The sequence below is a fragment of the Schistocerca americana genome, chromosome 2 (genome assembly GCF_021461395.2).
Source record: "Schistocerca americana isolate TAMUIC-IGC-003095 chromosome 2, iqSchAmer2.1, whole genome shotgun sequence".
Lineage (NCBI taxonomy): Eukaryota > Metazoa > Arthropoda > Insecta > Orthoptera > Acrididae > Schistocerca > Schistocerca americana.
In genome coordinates this window covers 167,586,687-167,612,400 of record NC_060120.1, presented here as the reverse complement: position 1 = coordinate 167,612,400, position 25,714 = coordinate 167,586,687, and the positions used below count along the sequence as shown (strand labels likewise).

Here is a 25,714-nt window from a genome sequence, read left to right as displayed (position 1 = left end):
ATATCAAAGCAGCCAGGTCAATGATTAAAAAATATATCCGAAGATGAAAACGTCATACAAGATTTTGCCTCTGACAGGAATATTTTCTTGTAAGACAATCCACGCTGTGGATAGAAAAGTCATGGGATAGCTATATGCAGATATAGAGATGGCAGTAGCATCGCGTACACAAGACATAAAAGAACAGTGCATTGGCGGAGCTGTCATTTGTACTCACGTGATTGATGTGAAAACTGTCAGACGTGATTATGGCCGCATGACGGGAATTAATAGATTTGAACGCGGAATGGTGGTTAGAGGTAGACGCATGGGACATTCTATTTCGTTAGGGAATTCAATATGCCGAGGTCCACAGTGTGAAGTGTGAGCCGAGAGTACCAAATTTCAGGCATTACATCTCACCACGAACAACGCAGTGACCGACGACCTTCACTTATCGAACGATAGCAACGTCCTTGCGTTGAGTTGTCACTCCTAAAATACAAGTAATACTGAGTGAAAGAACTCCAGAAATGAACGTGAGACGTACGACGAACGTATGCGTTAGGACAATGTGGCGTTAATGGGCAGTAGCAGCACACGACCGAGGCGAGTGCTTTTGCTAACAGCACGACATCGCCTGCAGCGCCTCTCCTGGGTTCGTGACCATATCGGTTGGAGTTTAGACGACTGGAAAACCATGGCCTCATCCGATAAGTCCCGTTTTCAATTAGTAAGAGCTCTTACCAGTGGTAGGATTCGAGTGTAGTGCAGACTCCACGAAGCCATCGACACAAGTTGTCAACAAAGCACTGTGCAAGGTGGTTGTGTCTCTATAATGGTGTCTGCTATCCTTACATGGAATGGTCCACTGAGCCGATTACTGACTGGAAATGATTATGTTCGGCTGATTGGAGACCGTTTGCAGTCATTCATGGATTTGATGTTTCCAAGTAACGGAGGAATTGTTATGGATGACAATGCGTCACGCCACCGTGCCACAATAGTTCGCCAGTGGTTTGAAGAACATTCTGGACAGTTCGAGCGAATGATTTGTTCACCCAGATCGCCCAACATGGGACAAGATCGAGAGGTCAAATCGTGTAAATATCCTGCACCGGCGACACTTTCGCAGTTATGGACTGCTGTAGAGGTAGCATAGCTCAATATTACTGCAGTGAATTTCGTCTTGTTGAGTACATACCACGAGGTATTCCATAACTTTTGTGGAAGAAAGGGCAACGGAAGGTCATGGACGAGGTAGTAGGCGTGAGAGAGGAAAAAGACTGACTTCCGCAATAAATTTCACCCACTAATAGTGAATACTCTGTTCGAGAATCACAAAAGTAGGAGATATACACGGAAGATGCCAAGAGACACGTGAAGATTCCAGCCGGATTAAATCATATACAGATATTCCGAAATCAAATATTTGATTGTGAGGCGTAGTGATATAAATTCGGATCATAAACGGTCCGTGCGCGACCGTGCACGGATCTACACACTACAAAAGCCGTCCGCGAAAATTTGATTTTTCAGGGGACCATATCTTGGGTTGTACGGATCACAAACACAATAGATCAAGTGGTAGGATAATTCCGTCCTAGTGAACATTTGTGTACCTTTCGGAATAACGAACATATTGTACCTATCCTACAGTCTGGTGCTTCTCTATATGCTACTGTATCCTGTGCAAGCCTACACATCTCCAAATAACTATTTCAACCTACATCCTTCTTAATCTGCTTGTTGAATTCATCTCTTGGTCTCACTCTACAATTTTTGCTGCCACCCCCCCCCCCCCCCCCCCCGCTTCCCTCCAATACTAAATGGATGATCCCTTGATATTTCAGAATGTGTCCTATCAACCGATTTTTCCTTGGATCAGATTGCGTCACAAATTTCTTTTCTCATCAGTTCTGTTTTCAGTTCCTCCTCTTTAATTACGGTATCTATATATCCAATCTTCAGCGTTCTTCCATAGTACCACATTTCAAAAGCTTCCATTCTCTTCTTGTCTAAATTGTTTATCGTCCAAGTTTCACTTTCATATATGGCTACTCTCCATACAAATACTTTCAGAAAAGAATTCCTAACACTAAAATCTACATTCGATGTTAACAAATATGTTCTTCAGAAACGCTTTTCTGACCCTTCACAGTCTACAGTTTGTAACCTCTCTAATTCGGCCACCATCAGTTATTTTGGTGCTCAAACAACAATACTCATCTACATCTTTAACTGTCTCGTTTCCTAATCTAATTACACCAGTATCACATAATTCGATTACATTCCAGTATCCTTGATTTGCTTTTGTTGATGTTCATCTTATATTCTCGTTTCAAGACAACGTCCATTCCGTTCAACTGCTCTTCCCAGTTCTTTGCTGTCTCAGAAGGAATTGTGATGTCGCTGGCAAACCTCAAAGATTTTATTGTTTCTCCCTGAACTTTAATTCCTACTCCAAATTTTTCTTTGTTTCCCTTACTGCTTGCTCAGTGCACAGAATGAGTAACATCAGGGACAGGCTACAACCTTGTCTTACTCTCTTCTCAATCACTGCTTTCATTCCATGCCGCTCAACTCTTGTAACTGCCATCTGGTTTCCAAATAAATTGTAAATAGCATACCGCTCACGTTATTTTACTCCTGCTACCTTCAGAATTTTAAAGACGATATTGCAGTCAACGTTGTCAAAAGCTTTCTCTAAATCTACAAATACTGTAAGCGTAGGTTTGCCTTTTCTTAACACATGCTCCAAACATTTAGATCAAACGTGTCTAGACAGGAAGAGCAACATCCACACGGCTGTAGGGCTTACATGGATGTCACACCACTGATATCGGCATTTAGATGACGAGGAGTCCTGGTGGCAGTGGATTTCCATCACGCTTTCGTCCGAGCGGACCATGTATTTCTAAGAACGGATGGATATCTCCATTACTTTTGTGGACACGATCTTGAGGTTGATTCATGGCGCGCACTTGAGAGTCTTGGTGAAAGGTGCTAGCTGAGAAACTATCACGATCCAGTGCTCAGTGCGGCAAGGTTGTCCCCTTTCCGCCATCTTATTTGCACTTGCTCTGGAACCTGCACTACACGGCGTCCGACGGCCCCTTGAAGGTGTCCAGCTACGGACCGTATCTTTCCAATGCTGGTCATACGCCGACGACGTCGTTCGCTGGGTCCAGTCAGGAGACGAAATCCAGGCGGCGCTGGGATGGCAGTGTATAACGGTGGCGGGTAGTGGTGGTGGTGGTGGTGGTTAGTGTTTAACGTCCCGTCGACAACGAGGTCATTAGAGACGGAGTACAAGCTCGGGTTAGGGAAGGATTGGGAAGGAAATCGGCCGTGCCCTTTCAAAGGAACCATCCCGGCATTTGCCTGAAACGATTTAGGAAAATCACGGAAAACCTAAATCAGGATGGCCGGAGACGGGATTGAACCGTCGTCCTCCCGAATGCGAGTCCAGTGTGCTAACCACTGCGCCACCTCGCTCGGTGGCGGCGGGTAGTGTCACTAACCTACGAAAGACCCGATATTTAGAAGTGTGCAGTGGGCTATCACCAGGGACAGCAGCACCCATTACCAATTTTCCCACTCCCAGGAATTTTAGAGTGTTGTTCCATGGAAACATACAGTAGCGGATAATTATCGACGGCTACCGCGACAGATTCGCGCAGTAGTACGACAACACACACTCCGCGCCACAGATATGATCCAGCGTTCACATTGTGTCAATGCCTATTTGGCACCTAAAATAGGTCACTTGGCTTCCATACTACCGTTACCCAAGGCTACAGTCGGCCTTCGGACATACAGTGAGTGCTGGCCTTTTTTTTTAAATGCGCTACGATACGTTGACGCTGCCACCGAGAGGGGGAAGCATCACACTCGTAAACGTGACGCGACAGGGTGCGTGCGATACTTCTTAGTACGATGCAACACATTAGGAGAACAGAGCACGTCACCTTAATGGGCGCTATGAGCAACGACGCGGGTCGCATTCGCTCCGTCCACTAGTCATGTCGGTCACATCACGGCACCGCTTGCACACCTGCGGGACTTCTTCGTCGACTACAGTTCAGGACAGTTTTCTGGAGACGAGGCTGGCCACCACAAAAGTATATGGAAGCTCTCTTCAACAAAAGCCTCGCAATATGGTCGAAAGAACCTGTCGATACAGTGGCAGAGACTATGGAGAGCGGTTCATCTTCCCTCTGTCCCTACAGAGCTACGTGCGTCTTGATATGTAATGGTGAACGGCAAATACCCAAACAGTCAACGTCTGTACTCCATTCACCTCGTCGACACGCTGATATTCCCCCACTGCGCAGTCGCCGACTCCGAAGAGCATCATTTGGTTTGTGGCATGGCAATCAACTGTTGGCTTCCCACGATAAAAATGCTGGGCCTTTCGTTCATGCGTAATGCACTCTGGGGACTCTACATTGTTTTCAAGTTACCGAAAAGCAGACCTGAATACACGCCAACTGGGCAGTAGCAGGGTCCCGTGTATTTTTTTTTAAATTTTTTTTAGTGGATTCTTTACATCTACACGGAAATGGGAGTCGTTATGTTTGGATGTGTTGAATGCCATCTTTATTTTCTGTACATTGTGTTTTGCACCTATAAAAGGCAAAAAAAAAAAAAATAAATAAATAAATAAATAGAAAAGTAAAATACAAAGTAAACAAAAAAAATAATTTAGAAGCATATTTCACTAGTGGAAAGATAGATTCCGCCCCCCCCCCCCCCCTCCTGTCAGGAAAATTAAAGAGGCCTTTGAAGAGAAGAGAAGCAACTGTATCAATATCAAGCACTCAGATGGAAAACCAGTTCCAGCCAAAGAATGGAAAGCTGAAAGATGGAAGGAGTATACGGATGGTCTATACGAGGGAGATGAGCTCGAAAGCAGTGTTATAGAAAGGGAAGAGGACGTAGATGAGGAAGAGATGAGAGATATGATACTGCGAGAAGAATTCGCAAGAGCACTGAATGACTTATGTCGAAGCAAGGCGTCAGGAATAGAGGACATTCCCTCACAACTAATTATAGCCTTGTGAGAACAAGCCATGACAAAATTATTCCATCTGGTGTGCATGGTGAATGAGACAGAGAAAACATACTCAGGCTTCATGAAGAATGTAATAATAGTAATTCCGAAGAACGCAGGTGCTGACAGGTATGAAAGTCGTGGTCGCAAAATACTAACGAGAATTCTTTGCAAAATAATGGAAAAACTAGTAGAAGCAGACCTCGTGGAACATCAGTTGGGATTTCGGAGGAAAGCCGAACACGCGAAACGTCACAGGCCCTACGACTTACTTTAGAGGATGGGTTAAGAAAAGGCAAACCTACGCTTACGGTATTTTTAGATTTAGAGAAAGCTTTTGACAATGTTGATTGCAATACCCTCTTTAAAATTCTGAAGGCACCAGGGGTAAAATAATGGGAGGGGTATGCTATTTACAATTTATTTGGAAACCAGGTAGCAGTTATAAGAGTTGAGGGGCGGTTGCTGATATTCGACACAGGTTTTATCTAAGTCTTTACCTAATTATATGATTAATAAGGTCATAAAGATTTATTTTCTGGTACTCTCCTTGATAATTTTTCTTGTTTTTTATGTTAGAAACTGTAAGGTTGTAACACGCCCGGGAGGAAAGGGGGTAGATATGCAGTACTAATGAAATCTAGCCTTTAGCACTTGAGACTGTGCGACACTCCCTAGACACAGTAACGGTGCTGGATATTTAACGACCGCGTGGCTAAACCCACGTACCTAGTTCTTTCCGCGGCGGTTGACCTGCTGCTCGTCCGCAGCTCGTGGTCGTGAGGTAGCGTTCTCGCTTCCCTCGCCCAGGTTCCCGGGTTCGATTCCCGGCAGGGTCAGGGATTTTCTCTGCCTCGTGATGACTGGGTGTTGTGTGCTGTCCTTAGGTTAGTTAGGTTTAAGTAGTTCTAAGTTCTAGGGGACTGATGACCATAGATGTTAAGTCCCATAGTGCTCAGAGTCAGCCACCTGCTGCTCTCTGCTTTTCCTGCTATGATGTGTTCTGTAGTAAATATTGTCTAGCAGGGAGAGGAGCCACTCGCACCAACAATACCAAGTTGATCTGGTAGAATTCGCTGTACTCTGTTATACACTCGCACAGGCTATGGCTGCACTGTTCACAATTAACATGATTCTACAATGGACGTGATCAGTATTTGTACTCCAAGTACGCGTCCGTTGTGACGTATAGGGTTGCTGCCTAAATGATGGCATCCCATGCAAGAACACGGTGCATAGAACACAAAATAATCACTATTCAGCGGATGTTTTATCAGTCGACGATTGGCACAGTTCTTCCAACAGTACTAAACAATTCGTAGCTTAAGACAAGCGTGTGCGTGACCGAATCGCGAGGCGGATGCTCCATAAAATTTCTGGTAGGATATACGAACGAGAAAGTACCTCCGCTCGTCATATTCAGCCAGTCAAAAGGATATGTGTTTCCTTTGGATAGAACTTGCTATTAGGAACATACCAGTCCATATTATTTTTCCGTAACCGTCGCGACGCGGTTGATTGTTGTTCTCCCGACACGACACACGAAACCGAGAAACATCACATTTTGGATAAAAATTGATGCTGCGTCGTAAAAACTGAAAATAAACGCAAAACTTGTGTGGCAAACATTTTCACTCACTTCACCATAACTTGCAACATACGTGCTGCAGCCACGGTATCAACACAACACTCAGCCCACGCTCCACGAAACCTACACCACGACTCCCCACTGTTGCTCCGTGCTCGTCAGAGAGGCGACTATCGATAGTCAACGATACAGTTCTATACTTAAAAGGTCTCGTTTTGTGAATTACTCATCGACTAAGCAGTACAACTGCACCCAGTACCCTTATGCTGGGATTATCATTGGGTACCTTCTGTCTCACCCACCGTTGGCATCAGCAGCCAACATTGTGGTTGCATGGAAAATGACGTACACAGCATGCTACATTACCATGTGGTGTCCGCAGCTCGTGGTCGTGCGGTAGCGTTCTCGCTTCCCACGCCCGGGTTCCCGGGTTCGATTAGTGGCGGGGTCAGGGGTTTTCTCTGCCTCGTGATGACTGGGTGTTGTGTGGTGTCCTTAGGTTAGTTAGGTTTAAGAAGTTCTAAGTTCTAGGGGACTGATGACCATAGATGTTAAGTCCCATAGTGCTCAGAGCCATTTGAACCATGTGGTGGTTGATTTCTTGTATGGTTCGGAGCGGGTCTGTTGATCAGGCTGAGTATCTGTTTACTTGTTCGCCAAACGGCTTCTACCAATCGACACAAAATCCTGGGCTCCAGAGTGTGCAGTTCACTACAGGTGTTGTAGGCATCTGTGCTGGCCGCTGTGGCCCAGCGGTTCTAGGCGCTTCAATCCGGAATCGCGCTGCTGCAACGGTCGCAGGTTCGAATCTTGATCCGGGCGTGGATATGTGTGATGTCCTTAGATTAGTTAGGTTTAAGTAGTTCTAAGTCTAGGGGACTGATGACCACATATGTTAAGTCCCATAGTGCTTAGAGCCATTTGAACCATTTTTTAAGGCATCTGTCTACATCAGTTGTATGACTGTCAGGTATTCGTTGGTCAGTAATCGTCCTGTTTAGAACCTTGTACAACGTGCTGCGGTGACAGCATTTGCTTCGTACGTGAAACTCCTTCTATTTACGAGGCCACACAATCTAAACAGAAAGGGAATGCTATAGCAGTTCACACGGTACGTTCATCCCCAGGTCGCTAGTCTGCCTTTCCACAAAATTATTAAAATTCAAAACTTGCTATGATATATTTATTTAATGTTGTTTTTAATGAAGGATAAAAGCAGCCAACCGGTTGAACAAGTATTATAGTATTGACCAGATTTCGGTCCGACTTAGGGCATATTCATCAGACTAAGCTGTAGTTACTTTAAAAAACTTTTAATAAACATCTGGGTTAACAAACATTTTAATAGTCTTTACTAGTACAAGATGAATTAAAAGCGGAACAGTTATTATTACTTTACATAGAGTCACATTTTATGGAGAAGTAATAAAATCATACAAGCTGAAATTTTCAAGTCACATAAGTAGGAGGTATCTTATAAAGCCAACATTAAAATCACAGGCATAGCATCAGACTGAAAGTTTTCTGAGCTAATTACGTCGCTACACCGGAAAATGTACCAACAATCTGACGCCCTTGGAACTGGCAGGCATTCTAACAGACTTTTCCATTAATTCACTGGAGGAAAAATTTTTCAAAAATTATTTAGCTGCTAATCTACCTATTCAGTCTCGTTCCACGTACGTAATTCGCTCTTACTCTGATTAACGGTAAGACCTCTTTTGACATTTCTCGAAAAGAAACTAGAACAGAGTACATTTAACAGCTCAACAGATCTCCCATCTCATGAAAAAGCATCTTTCCATTCAACACCTTTACCTCGCGAAAAACATGAAGTCTGCATATATTTAATAAAAACTATAGCAGTTAATAATGTTTAGGAACGTGCCTTAGTCGATAATATTTTCAGTAAATAAATTAGCAGCAGGGTCACTACGTTAGGCAGTAATGCTCACAATGACAGTGGAAAAGGCAAAACCAGTTTGATGATACCTGCTTCGGCACCATTTACTACAGTATTCGTTGCTTTCTAGAAAAAAAAGATAAGGATGCAAAGTCGCCTTTCCCGTTAGTAACCGTTTGCAGTAAAATGTAATTCACAATCTGAAATCTTCGATTACTCCTTTGTGTAATAGAAGGGTCTATGAAATAACCTGTGACATTTGTCCAGTTTATTACATAGGACAGACCAGAAGAGCCAACAGATATAAATGGCATTTATTACGAAAAGAGTTAGTAATGTGCATAATTCCTCCTATACGTAGCATTTGTTTATTACAGGCCACAACCCGAAGGGAGTCGATGAACCTATTATCTGTATAAATAAAAATCGATTTCCGGATGAGTGAAAGATCATCACTTGAGATAAACTTGACCGATTTGGCTGTGTGTGTGTGTGTGTGTGTGTGTGTGTGTGTGTTCGTAATTGTCAGGAAAAGGTTTGTATGAAAATACACCGGAAAAATCGGAACTTTGGATAGTATTTTTGTCTGAAAATCTCAGTGAAAGAAATGTAACGGGTTTGACAGTTCTGCTCTCAATTTCCATATCAACAACAAATTCCGCATTGAATATTGATACTTTGAGACAAAGAATAGAACTAACAGCGATATTTCAGTGTGTTATCGGTTGTGATCATATCTTTAGTTTGTTGCAAAAATTGAGTTCGTGGTAATCTGGTATGTTGCAAACATTCCATTGCTTTCAGTTCGTGGTTTAATTCTTTGAAAAAAATGGCAGCAGTGAAGCACTGAATATAGAACGGCATATGTGCAGTGCAGGCCAACTATATGAGACTGGCGAAGAGCGTAGACAGCGTCTGGAGACAAATCAAATAAGAATTTTACTGTAAGCACTTTCTGTCAAATTGGCTGCGAGAAAGAACACGGTGCGCTGTGTTTTGAAAATTTGCGGTTTTATTTTCCTTTTCGCACAGAAAAGAGGATAATTGTGTTAATGACTAACTTGATAATGCTACCTGTACGTAATTCAAATCTACACGAAATACTGTCATTAAAGCTAATATCATCACAGATCCAGGAGCAGGAAAAGTATTTTTCACACACCATGCAGTAATGATACCTACCGATTTACCAATCATTTTGACTTTATTCTTAATCAAGACTCCGTTTCCGTTTGCAACGGCAATGAATAAGGTCAGAGAGAGAGACGAGGGGGCGGGGGGGGGGGGGGGGGTGAGGAGGTGATGGATAGGGAAGGGAGGAGTAAACGGATGCAAATAATGGAAAGGAGGATGGGATAAGAAATGTACACGGAGCGGGAGGAAGTTGTGGACAGAGACACGGGGAAGGGGGGGGGGGGGGGAGAAGGGGGAGAAGAAGGAGATGGAGAAAGGGAGGGGAGAGGAAGAGAGGGATAGTGAGAGGACGGGAGAAGTAGATAACGACATATCCAATTCCCATACATATTTAACAGTTTATATCCAATTCCCATACATACTTAACAAATGCGAAGCATTGCTGGTTTCCTACTTCTGAATAAAGAAAATAAAGGTTATAGACTTGATATTCATGAAGAAATGGAAATTTTCAACATATGTCCGTTAATGATGATCTTATTCTTAATGGAAAGCTACAATTGCGTAATAAAAATTTATGCAACAGCTTCAGACAGCTGTACGCAACTTTTTGACATGCTGTCATTCTTTGGCTAAAGGTCTTTACACACAGTTCTCAAACACTATTTCCTTCTCTATTGTTTTCGTTGTAGTCCGTAGCTGTTATTCCCACTATTTTAATTCTCTTTATTTCGAGAACTTCAATGCTTTCTGCACTGGAAAGGTGGTGTGTATCAACTGCTGTTTCAGTATGTAGCATTTCCTGTGTATTTCATTTACTACCTAATTTAATTCCTCTAGTGTTACACTTGGTAACTTGTAATAACTGTTTTCATTTATAATATGTTTTCTTAATTTGTGCCGCTCTACAGTATTCAGGCGCAATAGGTGGCTCGCACTAGGCTGTTTCCACGTAGCTGCGTAATCAGTTCACAAACCTTTCCGTCTGATGTAAGCTCTAGCGGCTTTATATGCCTGTGGTTTAAACGTTAGCTTTATAAGATAACTACTTATTTGACTTGAGCACTTCAGCTCATATGGTGTTTTTATCATTCCATGAAATGTGAACCTATGTAATATACTACATGTTGTGTTTGTAATGCATCTCGTGATAGTTAAGGATTTTGAAATGTTTGTTATTCTCTTGCGTTGATTAAGAAATTTTTATAGGTAACAGTAACTTATTACGATGAAGATACCTTTAGGCGGTATCGAAACAAAGTCAATGCAATAAAAATTGTGCAACTGGTTGGCTGTTTTCATCCTTCATTAAATACGCTTGCTGAATGTCAGCCGTATTCAAGATTGTGAGAACATACACATGTTGGATACAACGGGACGGACCTACGTGCGTATTTTATTTAAATGTACCTTCATTGTTAGTGGCAACGGCCTTGCCGCAGTGGATACACCGGTTCCCGTCAGATCACCGAAGTTAAGCGCTGTCGGCCGTGGCCGGCACTTGGATGGGTGACCATCCGGGCCGCCATATGCTGTTGCCATTTTTCGGGGTGCACTCAGCCTCGTGATTCCAATTGAGGAGCTACTCGACGGAATAGTAGCGGCTCCGGTCACAGAAAACCATCGTAACGACCGGGAGAGCGGTGTGCTGACCACATGCCCCTCCTATTCGCATCCTCAGCTGAGGATGACACGGCGGTCGGAAGGTCCCGCTGGGCCACTTGTAGTCTGAAGACAGAGAGTGCTTCATTGTCAGTAATCCATGTAGCTCTACATAGTTATGAAATAGCGTAGTATAGGCGAGAGCAGGGTTCATAGCTGTCTTCTTTGTAACGTTCGTATTAATTATGTTAGAAGATAAACAACTATTTAAGGCACAGTTGACACCAAAGAACAAATAAGCTTTTTCCCCTCCCTTCACAGAGGACAACAAAAGGTGCAGGTCTCGATAATAATAAAACAGACAAACCTCTAAAATTTGACTTCCAGTCACTAATTCGATTTCTATGATTCAGCATGAAGAAAGGCTTGGATTTAAATCTGATGAGTCCTCCATCGTTACAGTAGAGTAATTAAAGAATACAGAACAACGAAGTGGCAATGACAAGTCCATTACTCACATTCAGTTTCTCGTCATTTACAGTCCTTTTTATTGTACTGTGCAGACTCCAGAATAGACGTGTCAAGTCCATCACCGAATAATTACGCTGCCTGCAGATCCAGCACAGCGCTGGCTCTGGAGTATACAGTCTGTCCGTGTGGGATTTAAAAACGTAGCGGGAGGGCGCAGTACGCGGGCAGCTCGTTCGCACAAACTCCGTGATAGGCGCCGCGCTACGACAGGCGCCCCCTGCAGCTGACGGCGGCAGCAGAATTACTGCGTGCCAGCCGCAGCCCACGGCCCTCACGTAAGAGGAACAGGCGCCACGGCAGGAGAACACGCCGCCCGCCCTACGCTGCCGCACGCACAACGTCCACAACGCGGAGGTAACTTCAGCCACATCAATAACTATGACGCAACACCCTAATGAACGCTATCGGACGCAGATGGGTGGCACAGGAGGTATCCAATGATAAGCCCAGCATAAGGGTACCGGCCGCAGTTGAACTACTTAGTCGATGAGTAACTCACAAATCGAGACCTTGTAAGTATAGAATTGTATCGTTGACTATCGATAGTCGCCTCTCTGACGACCGCAGAGCAAAAGTGTGGAGTCGTGGTGTAGGTTTCGTGGAGATGATTGGAGATAGTATGGAAAAATACTGAAGACGTTTCTACCTTTCTGGAAGACACAGGAGAAATATAAAGTAGAAGAGGTCTCGAAGGGAGAAAAGGAAACTTCGGCAACTGAAGTGTTTACTGAATTGTTTGATAATGATAATGAAATTGAAATGTGTACAATCGACATCTACATCTTCATCTACATTTATACTCCGCAAGCCACCCAACGGTGTGTGGCGGAGGCCACTTTACGTGCCACTGTCATTACCTCCCTTTTCTGTTCCAGTCGCGTATGATTCACGGGAAGAACGACTGTCTGAAAGCGTCCGTGCGCGCTCGAATCTCTCTAATTTTACATTCGTGATCTCCTCGGGAGGTATAAGTAGGGGGAAGCAATATATTCGATACCTCATCCAGAAACGCACCCTCTCGAAACCTGGCGAGCAAGCTAGACCGCAATGCAGAGCGCCTCTCTTGCAGTGTCTGCCACTTGAGTTTGCTAAACATCTCCGTAACGCTATCACGCTAACAAATAACCCTGTGATGAAACGCGCCGCTCTTCTTTGGATCTTCTCTATCTCCTCCGTCAACCCCATCTGGTACGGATACCAGACTGATGAGCAATACTCAAGTATAGGTCGAATGAGTGTTTTGTAAGCCACCTCCTTTGTTGATGGACTACATTTTCTAAGGACTCTCCCAATGAATCTCAACCTGGTATACGCCTTACCAACAATTAATTTTATATGATCATTCCACTTCAAATCGTTCCGCACGCATACTCCCAGATATTTTACAGAAATAACTGCTACCAGTGTTTGTAAGCATACAATAAAGGATCCTTCTTTTTATGTATTCGCAATACATTGCATTTGTCTATGATAAGGGTCAGTTCCACTCCCTGCACCAAGTGCCTATCCGCTGCAGATCTTCCTGCATTTCGCTACAATTTTCTAATGCTGCAACTTCTCTGTATACTACAGCATCATCCGCGAAATTCCGCATGGAACTTCCGACACTATCTACTAGGTCATTTACATATATTGTGAAAAACAAGGGTCCCGTAGCACTCCCCTGTGGTACGCCAGAGGTTACTTTAACGTCTCTCCATTGATAACAACATGCTGTGTTCTGTTTGCTAAAAACTCTTCAATCCAGCCACACAGCTGGTCTGATATTCCGTAGGCTCTTACTTTGTTTATCAGGCAATAGTGCGGAACTTTATCGAACGCCTTCCGGAAGTCGAGGAAAATAGCATCTACCTGGGAGCCTGTATCTAATATTTTCTGGGTCTCATGAACAAATAAAGCTAGTTGGGTCTCACACGATCGCTGTTTCCGGAATCCATGTTGATTCCTACAGAGTAGATTTTGGGTTTCCAAAAACGACATGATACGCGAGCAAAAAACATGTTCTAAAATTATACAACAGATCGACGTCAGAGATATAGGTCCATAGTTTTGCGCATCTGCTCGACGACCCTTCTTGAAGACTGGGACTACCTGTGCTCTTTTCCAATCATTTGGAACCTTCCGATCCTCTAGAGACTTGTGGTACACGGCTGATAGAAGGGGAGCAAGTTCTTTCGCGTACTCTGTGTAGAATCGAATTGGTATCCCGTCAGGTCCAGTGGACTTTCCTCTGTTGAGTAATTCCAGTTGCTTTCTATTCCTTGGACACTTATTTCGATGTCAGCCAATTTTTCGTTTGTGCGAGGATTTAGAGAAGGAACTGCAGTGCGGTCTTCCTCTGTGAAACAGCTTTAGAAAAAGGTGTTTAGTATTTAAGCTTCACGCGTGTCATCCTCTGTTTCAATGCCGTCATCATCCCGGAGTGTCTGGATATACGGAGGAGAAAGGAAAGGATATTGAAAATGATCTTTTGAGATAACAATGTTTGGAGAGAGGTGAAATTAAAAATATGCAGCCTGTAAGTGATAAAACGATGTTGAGAAAGAAAGAAAGTGCGTGTTTTTCGAATCTAAAAATGGGCTTCCAGCGTGTCAGAAATTTTGTCTATAAACGTTAGAGTCCGTTGGTGAATGAGGAAAGAGGCCGCGAATTTGAACTATTCAGAAAACGTAAAAAAAAAGTGAGGTTCAGGAGGTACTCCCACTGGCAAGATAAATGTTATAGCTGGCAACAGCGGCAGAGTTGCACCTTGTAAAGGAAGAACGACGCATGTGTTAATGAGAGTGTAAATAAGAATTATGGGGGTGATTCCTGTCTTGTGTAATGGATAATTTGGTGAATTTAAGATGTGTTGATAATGAGGGAAGCACAGTTTAGTGCAAGAAAGAAGTAAATGTTGGCTGCGTAGCTACTGGTACGCGCAGGTCGTCGGAACGTAATCAATCTCGTTATTCACGCAAGTGAGAAGTATAAATTATACTGTGCGCAAGATTTATGGGGAAATTTAAGAGGTCTCCTAAAAGAACTATATGTAGTATTTTAAATGGAATTCTCATGTGATATACGTAGTTTATTTGTAATTATTGTTTGCAGGATATTTTGTGCATGGAACTCATCGAACCTCGTTAAAAGTGTAATTACTTCTGGTATTGGAACATGTGAACTACTGATAGCCTTGGGAGAGCCAGTCATGGCAGAACTCTACCATCTGGTGAGGAAAATGTATGAGACAGGCGAAATACCCTCAGACTTCAAGAAGAATATAATAATTCCAAACTCAAAGAAAGCAGGCGTTGACAGATGTGAAAATCACGGCTGCAAAATACGAACGCGAATTCCTTACAGACGAATGGAAAAACTGGTAGAAGCCGACCTTGGGGAAGATTAGTTTGGATTCCGTAGAAATATGGGAACACATGAGGCAATACTGACCCTACGACTTATTTTAGAAACTAGATTAAGAAAAGGCAAACCTACGTTTCTAGCATTTGTAGACTTAGAGAAAGCTTTTGACAATGTTGACTGGAATACTCTCTTTCAAATTCTGAAGGTGGCAGGGGTAAAATACAGGGAGCGAAAGGCTATTTACAATTTGTGCAGAAACCAGATGGCAGTTATAAAAGTCGAGGGGCATGAAAGGGAGGCAGTGGTTGGGAAGGGAGTGAGACAGGGTTGTAGCCTCTCCCCGATGTTGTTCAATCTGTATATTGAGCAAGCAGTGAAGGAAACAAAAGAAAAATTCGGGTTAGGCATTAAAATCAATGGAGAAGAAATAAATATATTAAGGTTCGCTGATGACATTGTAATTCTATCAGAGACAGCAAAGGACTCGGAAGAGCAGTTTCACGGAATGGACAGTGTCTTGAAAGGAGGATATAAGGTGAACATCAACAAAAGCAAAACGAAGATAATGGAATGTAGTCGAATTAAGTCGGGTGATGCTGAGGGAATTAGATTAGGAAATGAAACACTTAAAGTAGTAAAGGGGTTTTGCTATTTGGGGAGCAAAATAACTGATGATGGTCGAAGTAGAGGGGATATAAAATGTAGACCGGCAATGGCAAGGAAAGCGTTTCTGAAGAAGAGAAATTTGTTAACATCGAGTATAGATTTAAGTGTCAGGAACTCGTTTCTGAAAGTATATGTATGGAGTGTAGCCATGTATGGAAGTGAAACATGGATGATAACTAGTTTGGACAAGAAGAGAATAGAAGCTTTCGAAATGTGGTGCTACAGAAGAATGCTGAAGATTAGATGGGTAGATCACATAACGAATGTGGAGGTGCTGAATAGGATTGGGGAGAAGAGGAGTTTGTGGCACAACTTGACAAAAAGAAGGGACCGGTTGGTAGGACATGTTCTGAGGCATCGAGGGATCACCAATTTAGTATTTGAGGGCAGCGTGGAGGGTAAAAATCGCAGATGGAGACCAAGAGATGAATACACTAAGCAGATTCAGAAGGATGTAGGCTGCAGTACGTACTGGGAGATGAAGAAGCTTGCACAGAATAGAGTAGCATGGAGAGCTGCATCAAACCAGTCTCAGCACTGAAGACCACAACAACAACATTGGAACATGTATAAGCAAAGCTTTTGGCGTTACATGTTATTTTGGAAGGGTTTTGAATAGAATTATGTACGTAAAATTCTGTTGGTAAATTGTATTTTAATGCGAATATGAGCAAATATTTGCTGGATGTATGGTCGAGCTTCTGTTGTGTTGAAAGGAAAGTCAAATGGGTGACTTCTGCGTAGGGTAGTATTATTTTTGAAGTACTCAAAGCAAAAAGGTCTATCAAATGAGAGCCACAGCACTAAACGTGTGCACAAGATCGAGCTGACTCGAAAGTTGACTTATATTAATGTTTTCTGTTTGTGTTGGCATTTAATTAATATGCTGTAATTTTATAATTTGTGTTAGATTTAGAACATTTATGCTGATAATGTTTTATGACATATCCTAGGGGTACGTGCTGTTTGACACACCACCATAAACATACTTAAGACAATTGTTTTGAGGCACAAGCAGGGTACTCAGTTTATTGCGTTATTGTGTCTTTATTACGTTACGTAAGTATGTCAAATTTAGTGCGACTTAATATGCCAAGATAGCGAGGTAATGTGCCACATTAAGTGGAAGCGTGTAACATTACGCGTATATAGGTGAGCGATTTGGCAACCTGGGAGTGGTGTGAGAGAAGGTGAAATTGTTGTACGGCTGAGCGCTAGCGAGCTCAGGATTCAGGGCCTGCCACAGTAGGTCCGTCTAGGTAACCGGTACGGGTGGGTCCAGGTACAAAGATGAGCTGCGTCGGTGGAAATAGGTAAATCCCGAAGACGGGATTGTGGACAGCTGCTGTCCTCATGGCCTTTGTGAAGAATATAATGCTCTAAGAAATGTTGGAGTGTCAGACAACCTGAAAGATGGCCTCTTACAGCTCCTCAAGAATTTACAGTAATTCACAGTCAAGTGTTAAACCAAATCTGAATAAATCAGCGATCTAATAAAAATGAAGCATATCTAGTGATACAACAATGTTTCAATGTCTTTACAACAACAGATGCTAATATTTCACAGTGAATAAACGTTTTCACAATGAACCTCTGAATTAAAATCTTTTAAACGCTTCGTTTGATTTCAACGTGGTAGCATTGTACTATTGCTATCATCTCTGAACTCTATGTACCTGTTTTATTTCTTGATTTATTACGTTTTTTGCACCTTTTCAATATGAAAATGTTTGTCAGAGCAATGAATCCTCCACGATTTCACAGCAAATGAACACAATATGAGTATCTCACATTTTGTCATACTTGTATATTTATTTAATCAACACTTTGCTATTTTGTCAGTAACATATGCAATATTATCTAAAACTGATAATATAAAATCATGGTAATTTAAGAAGTGGTCAGTAGCATGTGTTACCTGACACGACATTTATAAAAGAGTGCCAAAAGACCCTTGTAAAAAGGAGACCTAAATAATTGTTTAAAAAACATTAACGACGATCTGTTGTCATTTGTCGTGAGCATACTTGTGCAAGATTACTGAATTATTTACTTAAGGACAGGCTTTTATTTACATCTATCATGAACTGCTTAAGGGTCACTGAATTTTTATGATATTTGTTTATTTCAATACTGTTGTGATACTTTGAACATAGCTGCTAAGGTTCAGTGACCGTGTCAGAATTATATTGTAACAAATAAGCCCTAGGTCACAAATATTTAAGTCAAAATTGACCTTGTTTCGACGCTACTATGAGCGTCGTCATCAGAATTAGACTAAGTCTTGTTGCAACCCTTGTCCACAGGTCGAGCAGCCCTTAGCGGCTCGCCATCTGACAAGTGTTCATGATGTCGCCTTTCCGGCTGAGATCTTTTTTAATATGTGACTTGTATGTACTGCATCTTTTCGAGCCAGTACAAACTTTAATTTTATTAATGTACTATATACCTGATGTTTTAGTACAGTTAGCCTAATTCTGAAGACGACGCTCATAGTAGCGTCGAAACCAGGTCAATTTTGACTTAATATTTGTGACCGAGGGCTTATTTGTTACAATATAACTGTTGTGATATATTGATTTAGTTCAGAAAGTAGTCAAGATGAAGGCAAAATATCCGTATATGCTAAGAACGATGTATTTTTGGTGGGGACGGCCTTCAGTCAGTGGGAAAGCAGACATTACGGGAACACTATGGCACTCAAGTGGAGACTGAGACTTTTTCGAGTGAAGAGTTCAAGGTAGCAATTCTGAAAACTTTTATGTGAGTTCTGGAAGGAGCCAGACGTGCCTGTGGTAATGATCAGAGGTAGATCATGGAGAAGTTTCATTCTGGGCGGTGAACGGCAGCTACCATACTTCTAACTCCTGAACGGTTTTTGAGAGGTTTGAATGTGCCCTAGAGAAGCACTGTCACGTTTTACGTTTGTATTAGGAACTGGGAACAGACAGTATGAATTACTGTCCTTTTTTTTATAATATGTGATAATTTGTAAACCATCACGTTGAACTCTGAACTATTTTGAGTTGGTGGTTATTTCGTGTACTGTGATTACGAAATGGAATTAGTTTGTACATATCTTTGCTTACGATTTAGTTTGGGGATTTTGCTACCATCCTCATAACGCTCTCACCGTAACTTCACTGAATTACATAAATATATTTGCATAACACTGCGCCGGCCGGAGTGCCCGAGCGGTTCTAGGCGCTACAGTCTGGAACCGCGCGACCGCTACGGTCGCAGGTTCGAATCCTGCCTCGGGCATGGATGTGTGTGATGTCCTTAGGTTAGTTAGGTTTAAATAGTTCTAAGTTCTAGGCAACTGATGACCTCAGAAGTTAAGTCCCATAGTGCTCAGAGCCATTTGAACCATTTTTGCATAGTACTGCGCTTCACAGTAGGGCATTTCCTGCAATTCCTCTAAACATAACTGCATCACCCTACAGCCAATAGTACATGACAGTATGTATTACACTGCCGTTACTGTGTGCTCCGTAGACTCTCAAAGCAAAGTAGCACAATTCAATTCCTCTGTCACAGACACATATCCTACTGTAAGATATCCCACATCTCATTGTACGTAAACGACAGACAGTTGTTGGAAGTCATTTATAAATAATTCGTGATGAGCACTGGTTTACTTGCATTGATATGCAGTATCACGATTAAGTCTTATACCACAGTCAGTTACAAGGGTATTTGTATTGTAAATAAAACCGCCTCTTCTTGCTGAAACTTAATTTATTTTTCCCAGACGCGTTTCGCCATTTTCTTGCTCTAAGGCATCATCAGTGGGAACTATAACGATAGAGTTTCGTTATTTTTAGATTATCAAACAGTTCACGTCCCGATTTTTTTGTAAAAAAGTAATTACTTACCATTTTCTGTGATCTACTTTTCCTCTCATCTGGTCTGGAGGTCGCACTACCACTTTATTACCGACATACAAGCACCGTTTTGATTCCCGACCTTTTCACGCTGTGCACCATGTTTCTCCTTCTTTTGTGTGGTGTACTGTTATTCTTTTGCCACTCGATATAACTCTTTCTTCGGACACTGTGGTTTTAGTAATGTAAATATTGTAACTTCATTACATGTTTCCTCCTCCTCGGTTTGTTTACCTACACGATGCAAACCTAAAGAAGTATTTGTTAAAAACCAACATCTATTCATGATTCATGATTTTTACATCATGTGTGTTTGTGAGGGAAAAAGACAGAGAGGGAGGAGAGAGAGAGAGAGAGAGAGAGAGAGAGAGAGAGAGAGAGAGAGAGAGAGAGAGAGACAGACAGAGCTAAAGAGAGAGAGAGAGAGAGCTAAAGAGTACGTATATGATTTTTTAAATTGTGTACATGTGTGTTTGGGGGAGGGTGGGGCTTGGTGGTTTGAGTTGTAGAGTGTTGAATATGAGTGTACCAGCCATTAGTGAGTGGTTGTAAGCTTTGGTGACAGCTGATTTGAATTTTCGCTCCAGTGTTCTGTGGAGGGGTTCATGGATACATGAGTGTAAAGATGTTGGTTGGGATTAATATATGAATCCTCTTTGGGAGCGTTATTCTATTATTTTATCTTTTAGCGTGTACAGTGAATTGTTTGGCGTGTGTACTCGATCATTCAACAAGGTTTTCCTTTCTGCTTTGGTTTTCTGTAGGTGTTAATTTTCTTGCAGGATTAGGAAGTGTTTTTTATTGTTGATTCTAATTATTTTCATGTCTTCTTCTCTAGTAGTTGGTTTCTGGTTATGTTTTCTTAGGTGTTCTGTGGTTTGTTCTGTATTTCCAGGCGCTCAGATGTTCTTTGTATCTGACATCAAACGTTCTACCTGTTTGTCCTATGTTTCTGCCTTCACAAGTATTACACTCTAGTTAATATATACTTGCTTTCTAGTACATGTGTCTGTTTTTTGTCAGTTTTGGGGTATATTTTTATATAGAATTGTCTGTCGTGTATGTTTATTCCCTGTCTTTTAAAAATGGTGATTTTATGTGTGAGTTTGTGTTTGTGTGCCATTGTGTACCAACTTGTGTTGTCTCTCATCTTTCTCTGATTCTTCTATGTGGTTGTTATGGTACTGTGTGATTGTGTTGGGTTCTGTTGTATTGTTGTTTGTGGTTTGGAGCTGTCCGCTTTTATTTTACTTTTAATTTTGTTGTTTAGCTTTGTGACTACGTTACTAGTGTAGCCATCGTTTTGTGCTATCGGCATTATCATGTCCAGTTCTTTCTGGTAGTTTTCTTTGGTGAGTGGAACTGTTTGAGTCCATCGAGCATGTGTCGAAATACTGCTTGCTTTTGTGAGTGTGGGTGGTTCGAGGACTGGGGAATGATAATGTCCGTTGCTGTGGGTTTATGGTAAATTTCAAACATATGCTGATTGTCTTATTTATAAATTTTTATTTCGAGAAAGTTAATTTGATTATTCTGTTCTATTTCAGTTTTGAATTCTATATTTTTATGTACCTTGTTGATTTCAGTATTGTGAGGTAACGGGCGAGTTGTGGCGCCCTGAAAATATTCAAAGTTCAGAGCTGGCGTGGCCGCACGGGCTAGTTGGCTTGGCCGCACGGGCTGCTCGGCAGTCCGGGGCTCGTCAGTGACTGCATGGTGCTGGTCATTGGCCGGTGCGGGAGGGGTAGCTCCAGCGCATGGTCCAGGCCGACACGTGGCTGGGTATTCCATGTTGACGCTGTGACGAGGACTGTGCGTTGTGTCGATGAAGGGGCTTTGTATGCCGGGAGTGCCAAAGATGACGGACTTTGTGAAACCATAATGGCAGACAACTCACAGTTCATGTAGAGATAAATATTAGCCAGAGGATTCATGATACCTTAAAAGGAAACATGTACATTACCATTATTTGCACGGCTATTCTGCTGGTGTGATCATATTTTCAGTATCTTTGTTAGTTTAAAGTTAAGTATATGACTGTAAATTATACAAGTAACACCTAGCAACGAATTTCCAAAATCTAAACGTTTCATCTGATTTTGTCGATCGACGTGTCTTTAGAAAGCTAAATCATTAGAAAGCTAAATCATTAGAAAGCTAAACCTAAATTGGTATGAACCACAGGCATGTAACTTGAATAGTACATGAGTTATTGAAGGTCAAAGTGGCTGATTGCTATTGATCGTGTCAGGCCATAAGTACTCCACGGTTACACGAAAAAACGGTAGCAGCATGCTTATGAATATATTTATTCGTCTATGTCTTTTTTATAACTGATATCTACTATTCATGAAGAAATTGTTTAAATATTTACTGTGTTTTAGGAAGCAAAGAGACATTAGGCTAGTGGCCTACCTTTTGTTTCTATTCCTTTGATATGTGTTAATTTGATTTGTTTATGTATTTAATAATGTGTGTTAATGTGTGTTTATGGTCCAGCCATAGAAATATTTATTTACTTTCAAGTTATTTAAATGTAAATCCAGTATTTTGTGTGTGTTTCAACATGTTTGTGAGTGTGTGTTGGCGTGGAGACATGGTGGGAGCACTCTAGCCAATCACAGCACTCGTTACTACGGTGGGCGACTACTGAAGAATGGAGAGACTGTGGAAGTGGGGGAGGAGTATCGAGTCACACAGGACAGGGACAGTACTGAACAGGACGGTGTGACGTATGGTCGCACAGGACATGAGAGAGGGCTGGACGGAAGGTGCGACGGGCAGTCACGAGAAATACTGCGAGAGTGGAGCAGTTTGCGCATGGTCACGGGAGATAGAAATATTTTGTAGTGCCGACTTGTGCACTTGTGAGATTTCCGTGGCTTCTGCAGTGAAGACGTAGTATGTGTCAAGTGAATATCTCGTGAGCTATGTTGTTGTCATAACTGATTACATGAAGTAGGAATCTATTGTTTCCCTGTTATTCATCTTATATTTTATTTGATTGATGGACCATCAACACTGATAAGTGTTTTGCAGTAATTAAAGGCATTCTTAAAAGTACTTCTACTATCGAGCTCATCATTTAAAGTCCTTAAAATAGTACCTGCAGATATTATTTAATTGCAATCTTTCGTTTATAGATTTCTGTTTTATATTCAAAATTCGTAACTGCCGAGTGATAGGAACCTTCTGCCTTTTGATTCATGTTGTATACTGTAGACTCAGCAGTATTTGGCTTGTAATGCGGCAACTACGTATCCCAGGCCCTAGACAACGAAACCAACCAAAAATTTTAATATTTCAACTCAGAGTCAGAGTGTACGTAGTGGAGGGACCCCCTTCCCCCTACCTGGACAAATATAATATTTTGTATTCCTTTGCTACTATTTTTGTGAAAGTGATCTGTTCAGTGTGGTGTACAAAAATATTTGCTATGGCTCCTGAAACTGGGGACCCCATCAGTAATCCATCTTCTTGTGAATAAAATTCATTATTGAATTGGAAGTAGTTTTGTTCTGTCATGAGCTTTATTAATGTGCATATTTACTTAACTTGTTCATCAGGGAGTTGACTATAAGTTTCAGGTTCTTATCTATGATATCTATTGCTTCTGGTAACCTCATGTTGGAATACATGCTTTCTATATCAGATGAGAAGAGTGTTACTGTGTCTAGGATTTTTATATCTTTTATTTGTTGTATTAGCTATGTAGTGTTTTCAATGCTTCTGTCTTCTTGTACTTTGAAATTTTCAGATAGTAATTTGAAGATATATTCTACGAAGTTGTAAGAGGGGATATTCTCATATCCAATATTGGTCTCACAGGAAGATTCTGTTTGTGGATCTTTGGTGCAGTGTGATTAATCTGTGTCTACTTTCCTTTCTCCATGTTATGCAGTATGATGTCAATATTTTTCGGAGTGGTTTTTAATTTTGTCTGGAATCTGTTTGTTGGATCTGATTTTAGTTTTGTAATGTTATTTTGTGAGATGAATTCTAGTACTTTTTCAATGTATTGTTCTTTGTCAATCAGTACTACTGTGTTCCCCTTGTCTGCTTTTTAAATGATAACATTTTCATTTTGAAGTTTTCTCCTAAGTTTTCTGAGTGATGCAGATTCTGTGTCCTTGTTACTTTTGTGTTGTATTTTTTTACTTGTTATTATATTATGCATTTCTCTTTTTAACTAGTTCTGTAGTTAGTCCGATGTTGACTCATGTTAATCCTTTCTCCAACAGCTGTCTTTCTTTACTGGTTAATTGGGTGTCTGTAAGGTTCACTAATCATGGGTAGAATTTTTTTGTGTATGTGTTTTTCTTAGTTGTGTGTAAAGGTATTGTGTTGTAACTGGAGTTTCTTGAGTTGGTTCTTTGTACAGCAGTTTTTGTGTGCTATCCGACATTATTGACCAGATGGGAGAAAATATTATTAATGGCGTGTGCGAGTTTTAAATATGTGTTATATAACTCGTAATTCAGTTATTGTTTTTTAGAGTGTAGTTATTTGATTTCGTATTTTAATCGCATATTCTGAGCAGCATGGGCACTGGGTGAACTGTTTTTAATCTTTAAATAAAGTTAGGTACAAGATCGTTCCTTTTGCATGTGCTGTTGAATTTTACGTGTTGTATGGTTTTATGGACCTTCAGATGAGGTCTTCTGAATTTCTGGTGTAGACCACATGGGAATGCCTGGGGAGGGCGTGAATAACAAATTTGTTTGCGTGGCCATCCTCTGCAGCATGTACAGAAATATTTGTTTTGTTAATAAAACCGCCTTTTCTTGCTGCAACTTAATTTATTTGTCCCTGACGCGATTCGCCTTTCTTGATAATCTAAAAATAAGAAAACTGTATCATTATAGATCCCACTGATGATGCCTTAGAGCCAGATAACGGCGAAATGCGTCTGGGAAGAATAAATTAAGTCGCAGCAAGAAAAGGCGGTTTTATTTAAAAAATAAATATTTCTGTGGTTGCTGCGGAGGATGGCCACGAAAAAAGACTAGTTACAAGGGTGTTCATGCAGGGAAATTTTCTAGAAGATTTCTTATAGTACTGTCTTTTGGGCGTTAATAACAGGTCGACCTGTGAGGCTCAGTGTCTTCGTTATGTAGCATTACGCAGAGAACTCTCAAAACTCCGAAACCGGCACTGCTGGTAAGTATCAACGATTAGTAATAGTCATTATGAGAATCTTATTTCTATGCTCTGATGACATCTACTATTCATTTTTGTTAGCAGCAGAGGCTGAAATCAGAATTGCGCGTCTTACAGGTCGTAACTATTCCCGATTATTTGAAGTACCTTTTTTTTGTATTTTTAGTACATGGTTTCCGCTCATAATTCATCCTCTTGCTTTAAAGCCCTGTAGAAAAATTTACGGAGTTATCTTGTTTTGCCACTTTTTTTTGAGTCGTCAGTCTTGTGACTGATTTGATGCGGACCTCTTCTGTGCCAACCTCTTCATCTCAGAGTAGCACTTGCAGCCTAAGTCCTCAATTACGAGTATTTGCTGGATGTATTCCAATATCTGGCTTTCTCTACAGTTTTTTCCCTCTGCAGCTGCCTGTAGTACCATGTAAGTCATTCCCTCATGTCTTACCAGATGTCCTATCATCCTGTCCCTCCTCCTTATCTGTGTTTTCCACATATTCTTTTCCTCTCCGATTTTGCGCAGAACTACCTCATTCCTTACCTTTTCAGTCCACCTAATTTTCAACATTCGTCTGTAGCACCACATCTCAAATGCTTCCATTCTTTTCTGTTCCGGTTTTCCCACAGCCCATGTTTCACTACCATACAGTGCTGTGCCCTAAATGTACATTCTCAGAAATTTCTTCCTCACATTAAGGCCTATGTTTGACACTAGGAGACTTCTCTTGGCCAGAAATGACCTTTCTGTCAATGCTAGTCTGCTTTTGATGTCCTCCTTGCTCCGTCCATTGTTGCATATTTTGCAGCCTAACTTCATCTACTTCGTGACCATCAATCCTAATGCTAAGTTTCTCGCTGTTCTCGTT

The 25,714-nt window shown here is 41.5% G+C and overlaps 1 pseudogene; it reads left to right on the top strand.

Annotated features, from left to right (window-relative positions):
- The first annotated feature begins 11,083 nt into the window (after window positions 1-11,083).
- Window positions 11,084-11,201, top strand: LOC124597731 (annotated as a pseudogene).
- The last annotated feature ends 14,513 nt before the right edge of the window (window positions 11,202-25,714 follow it).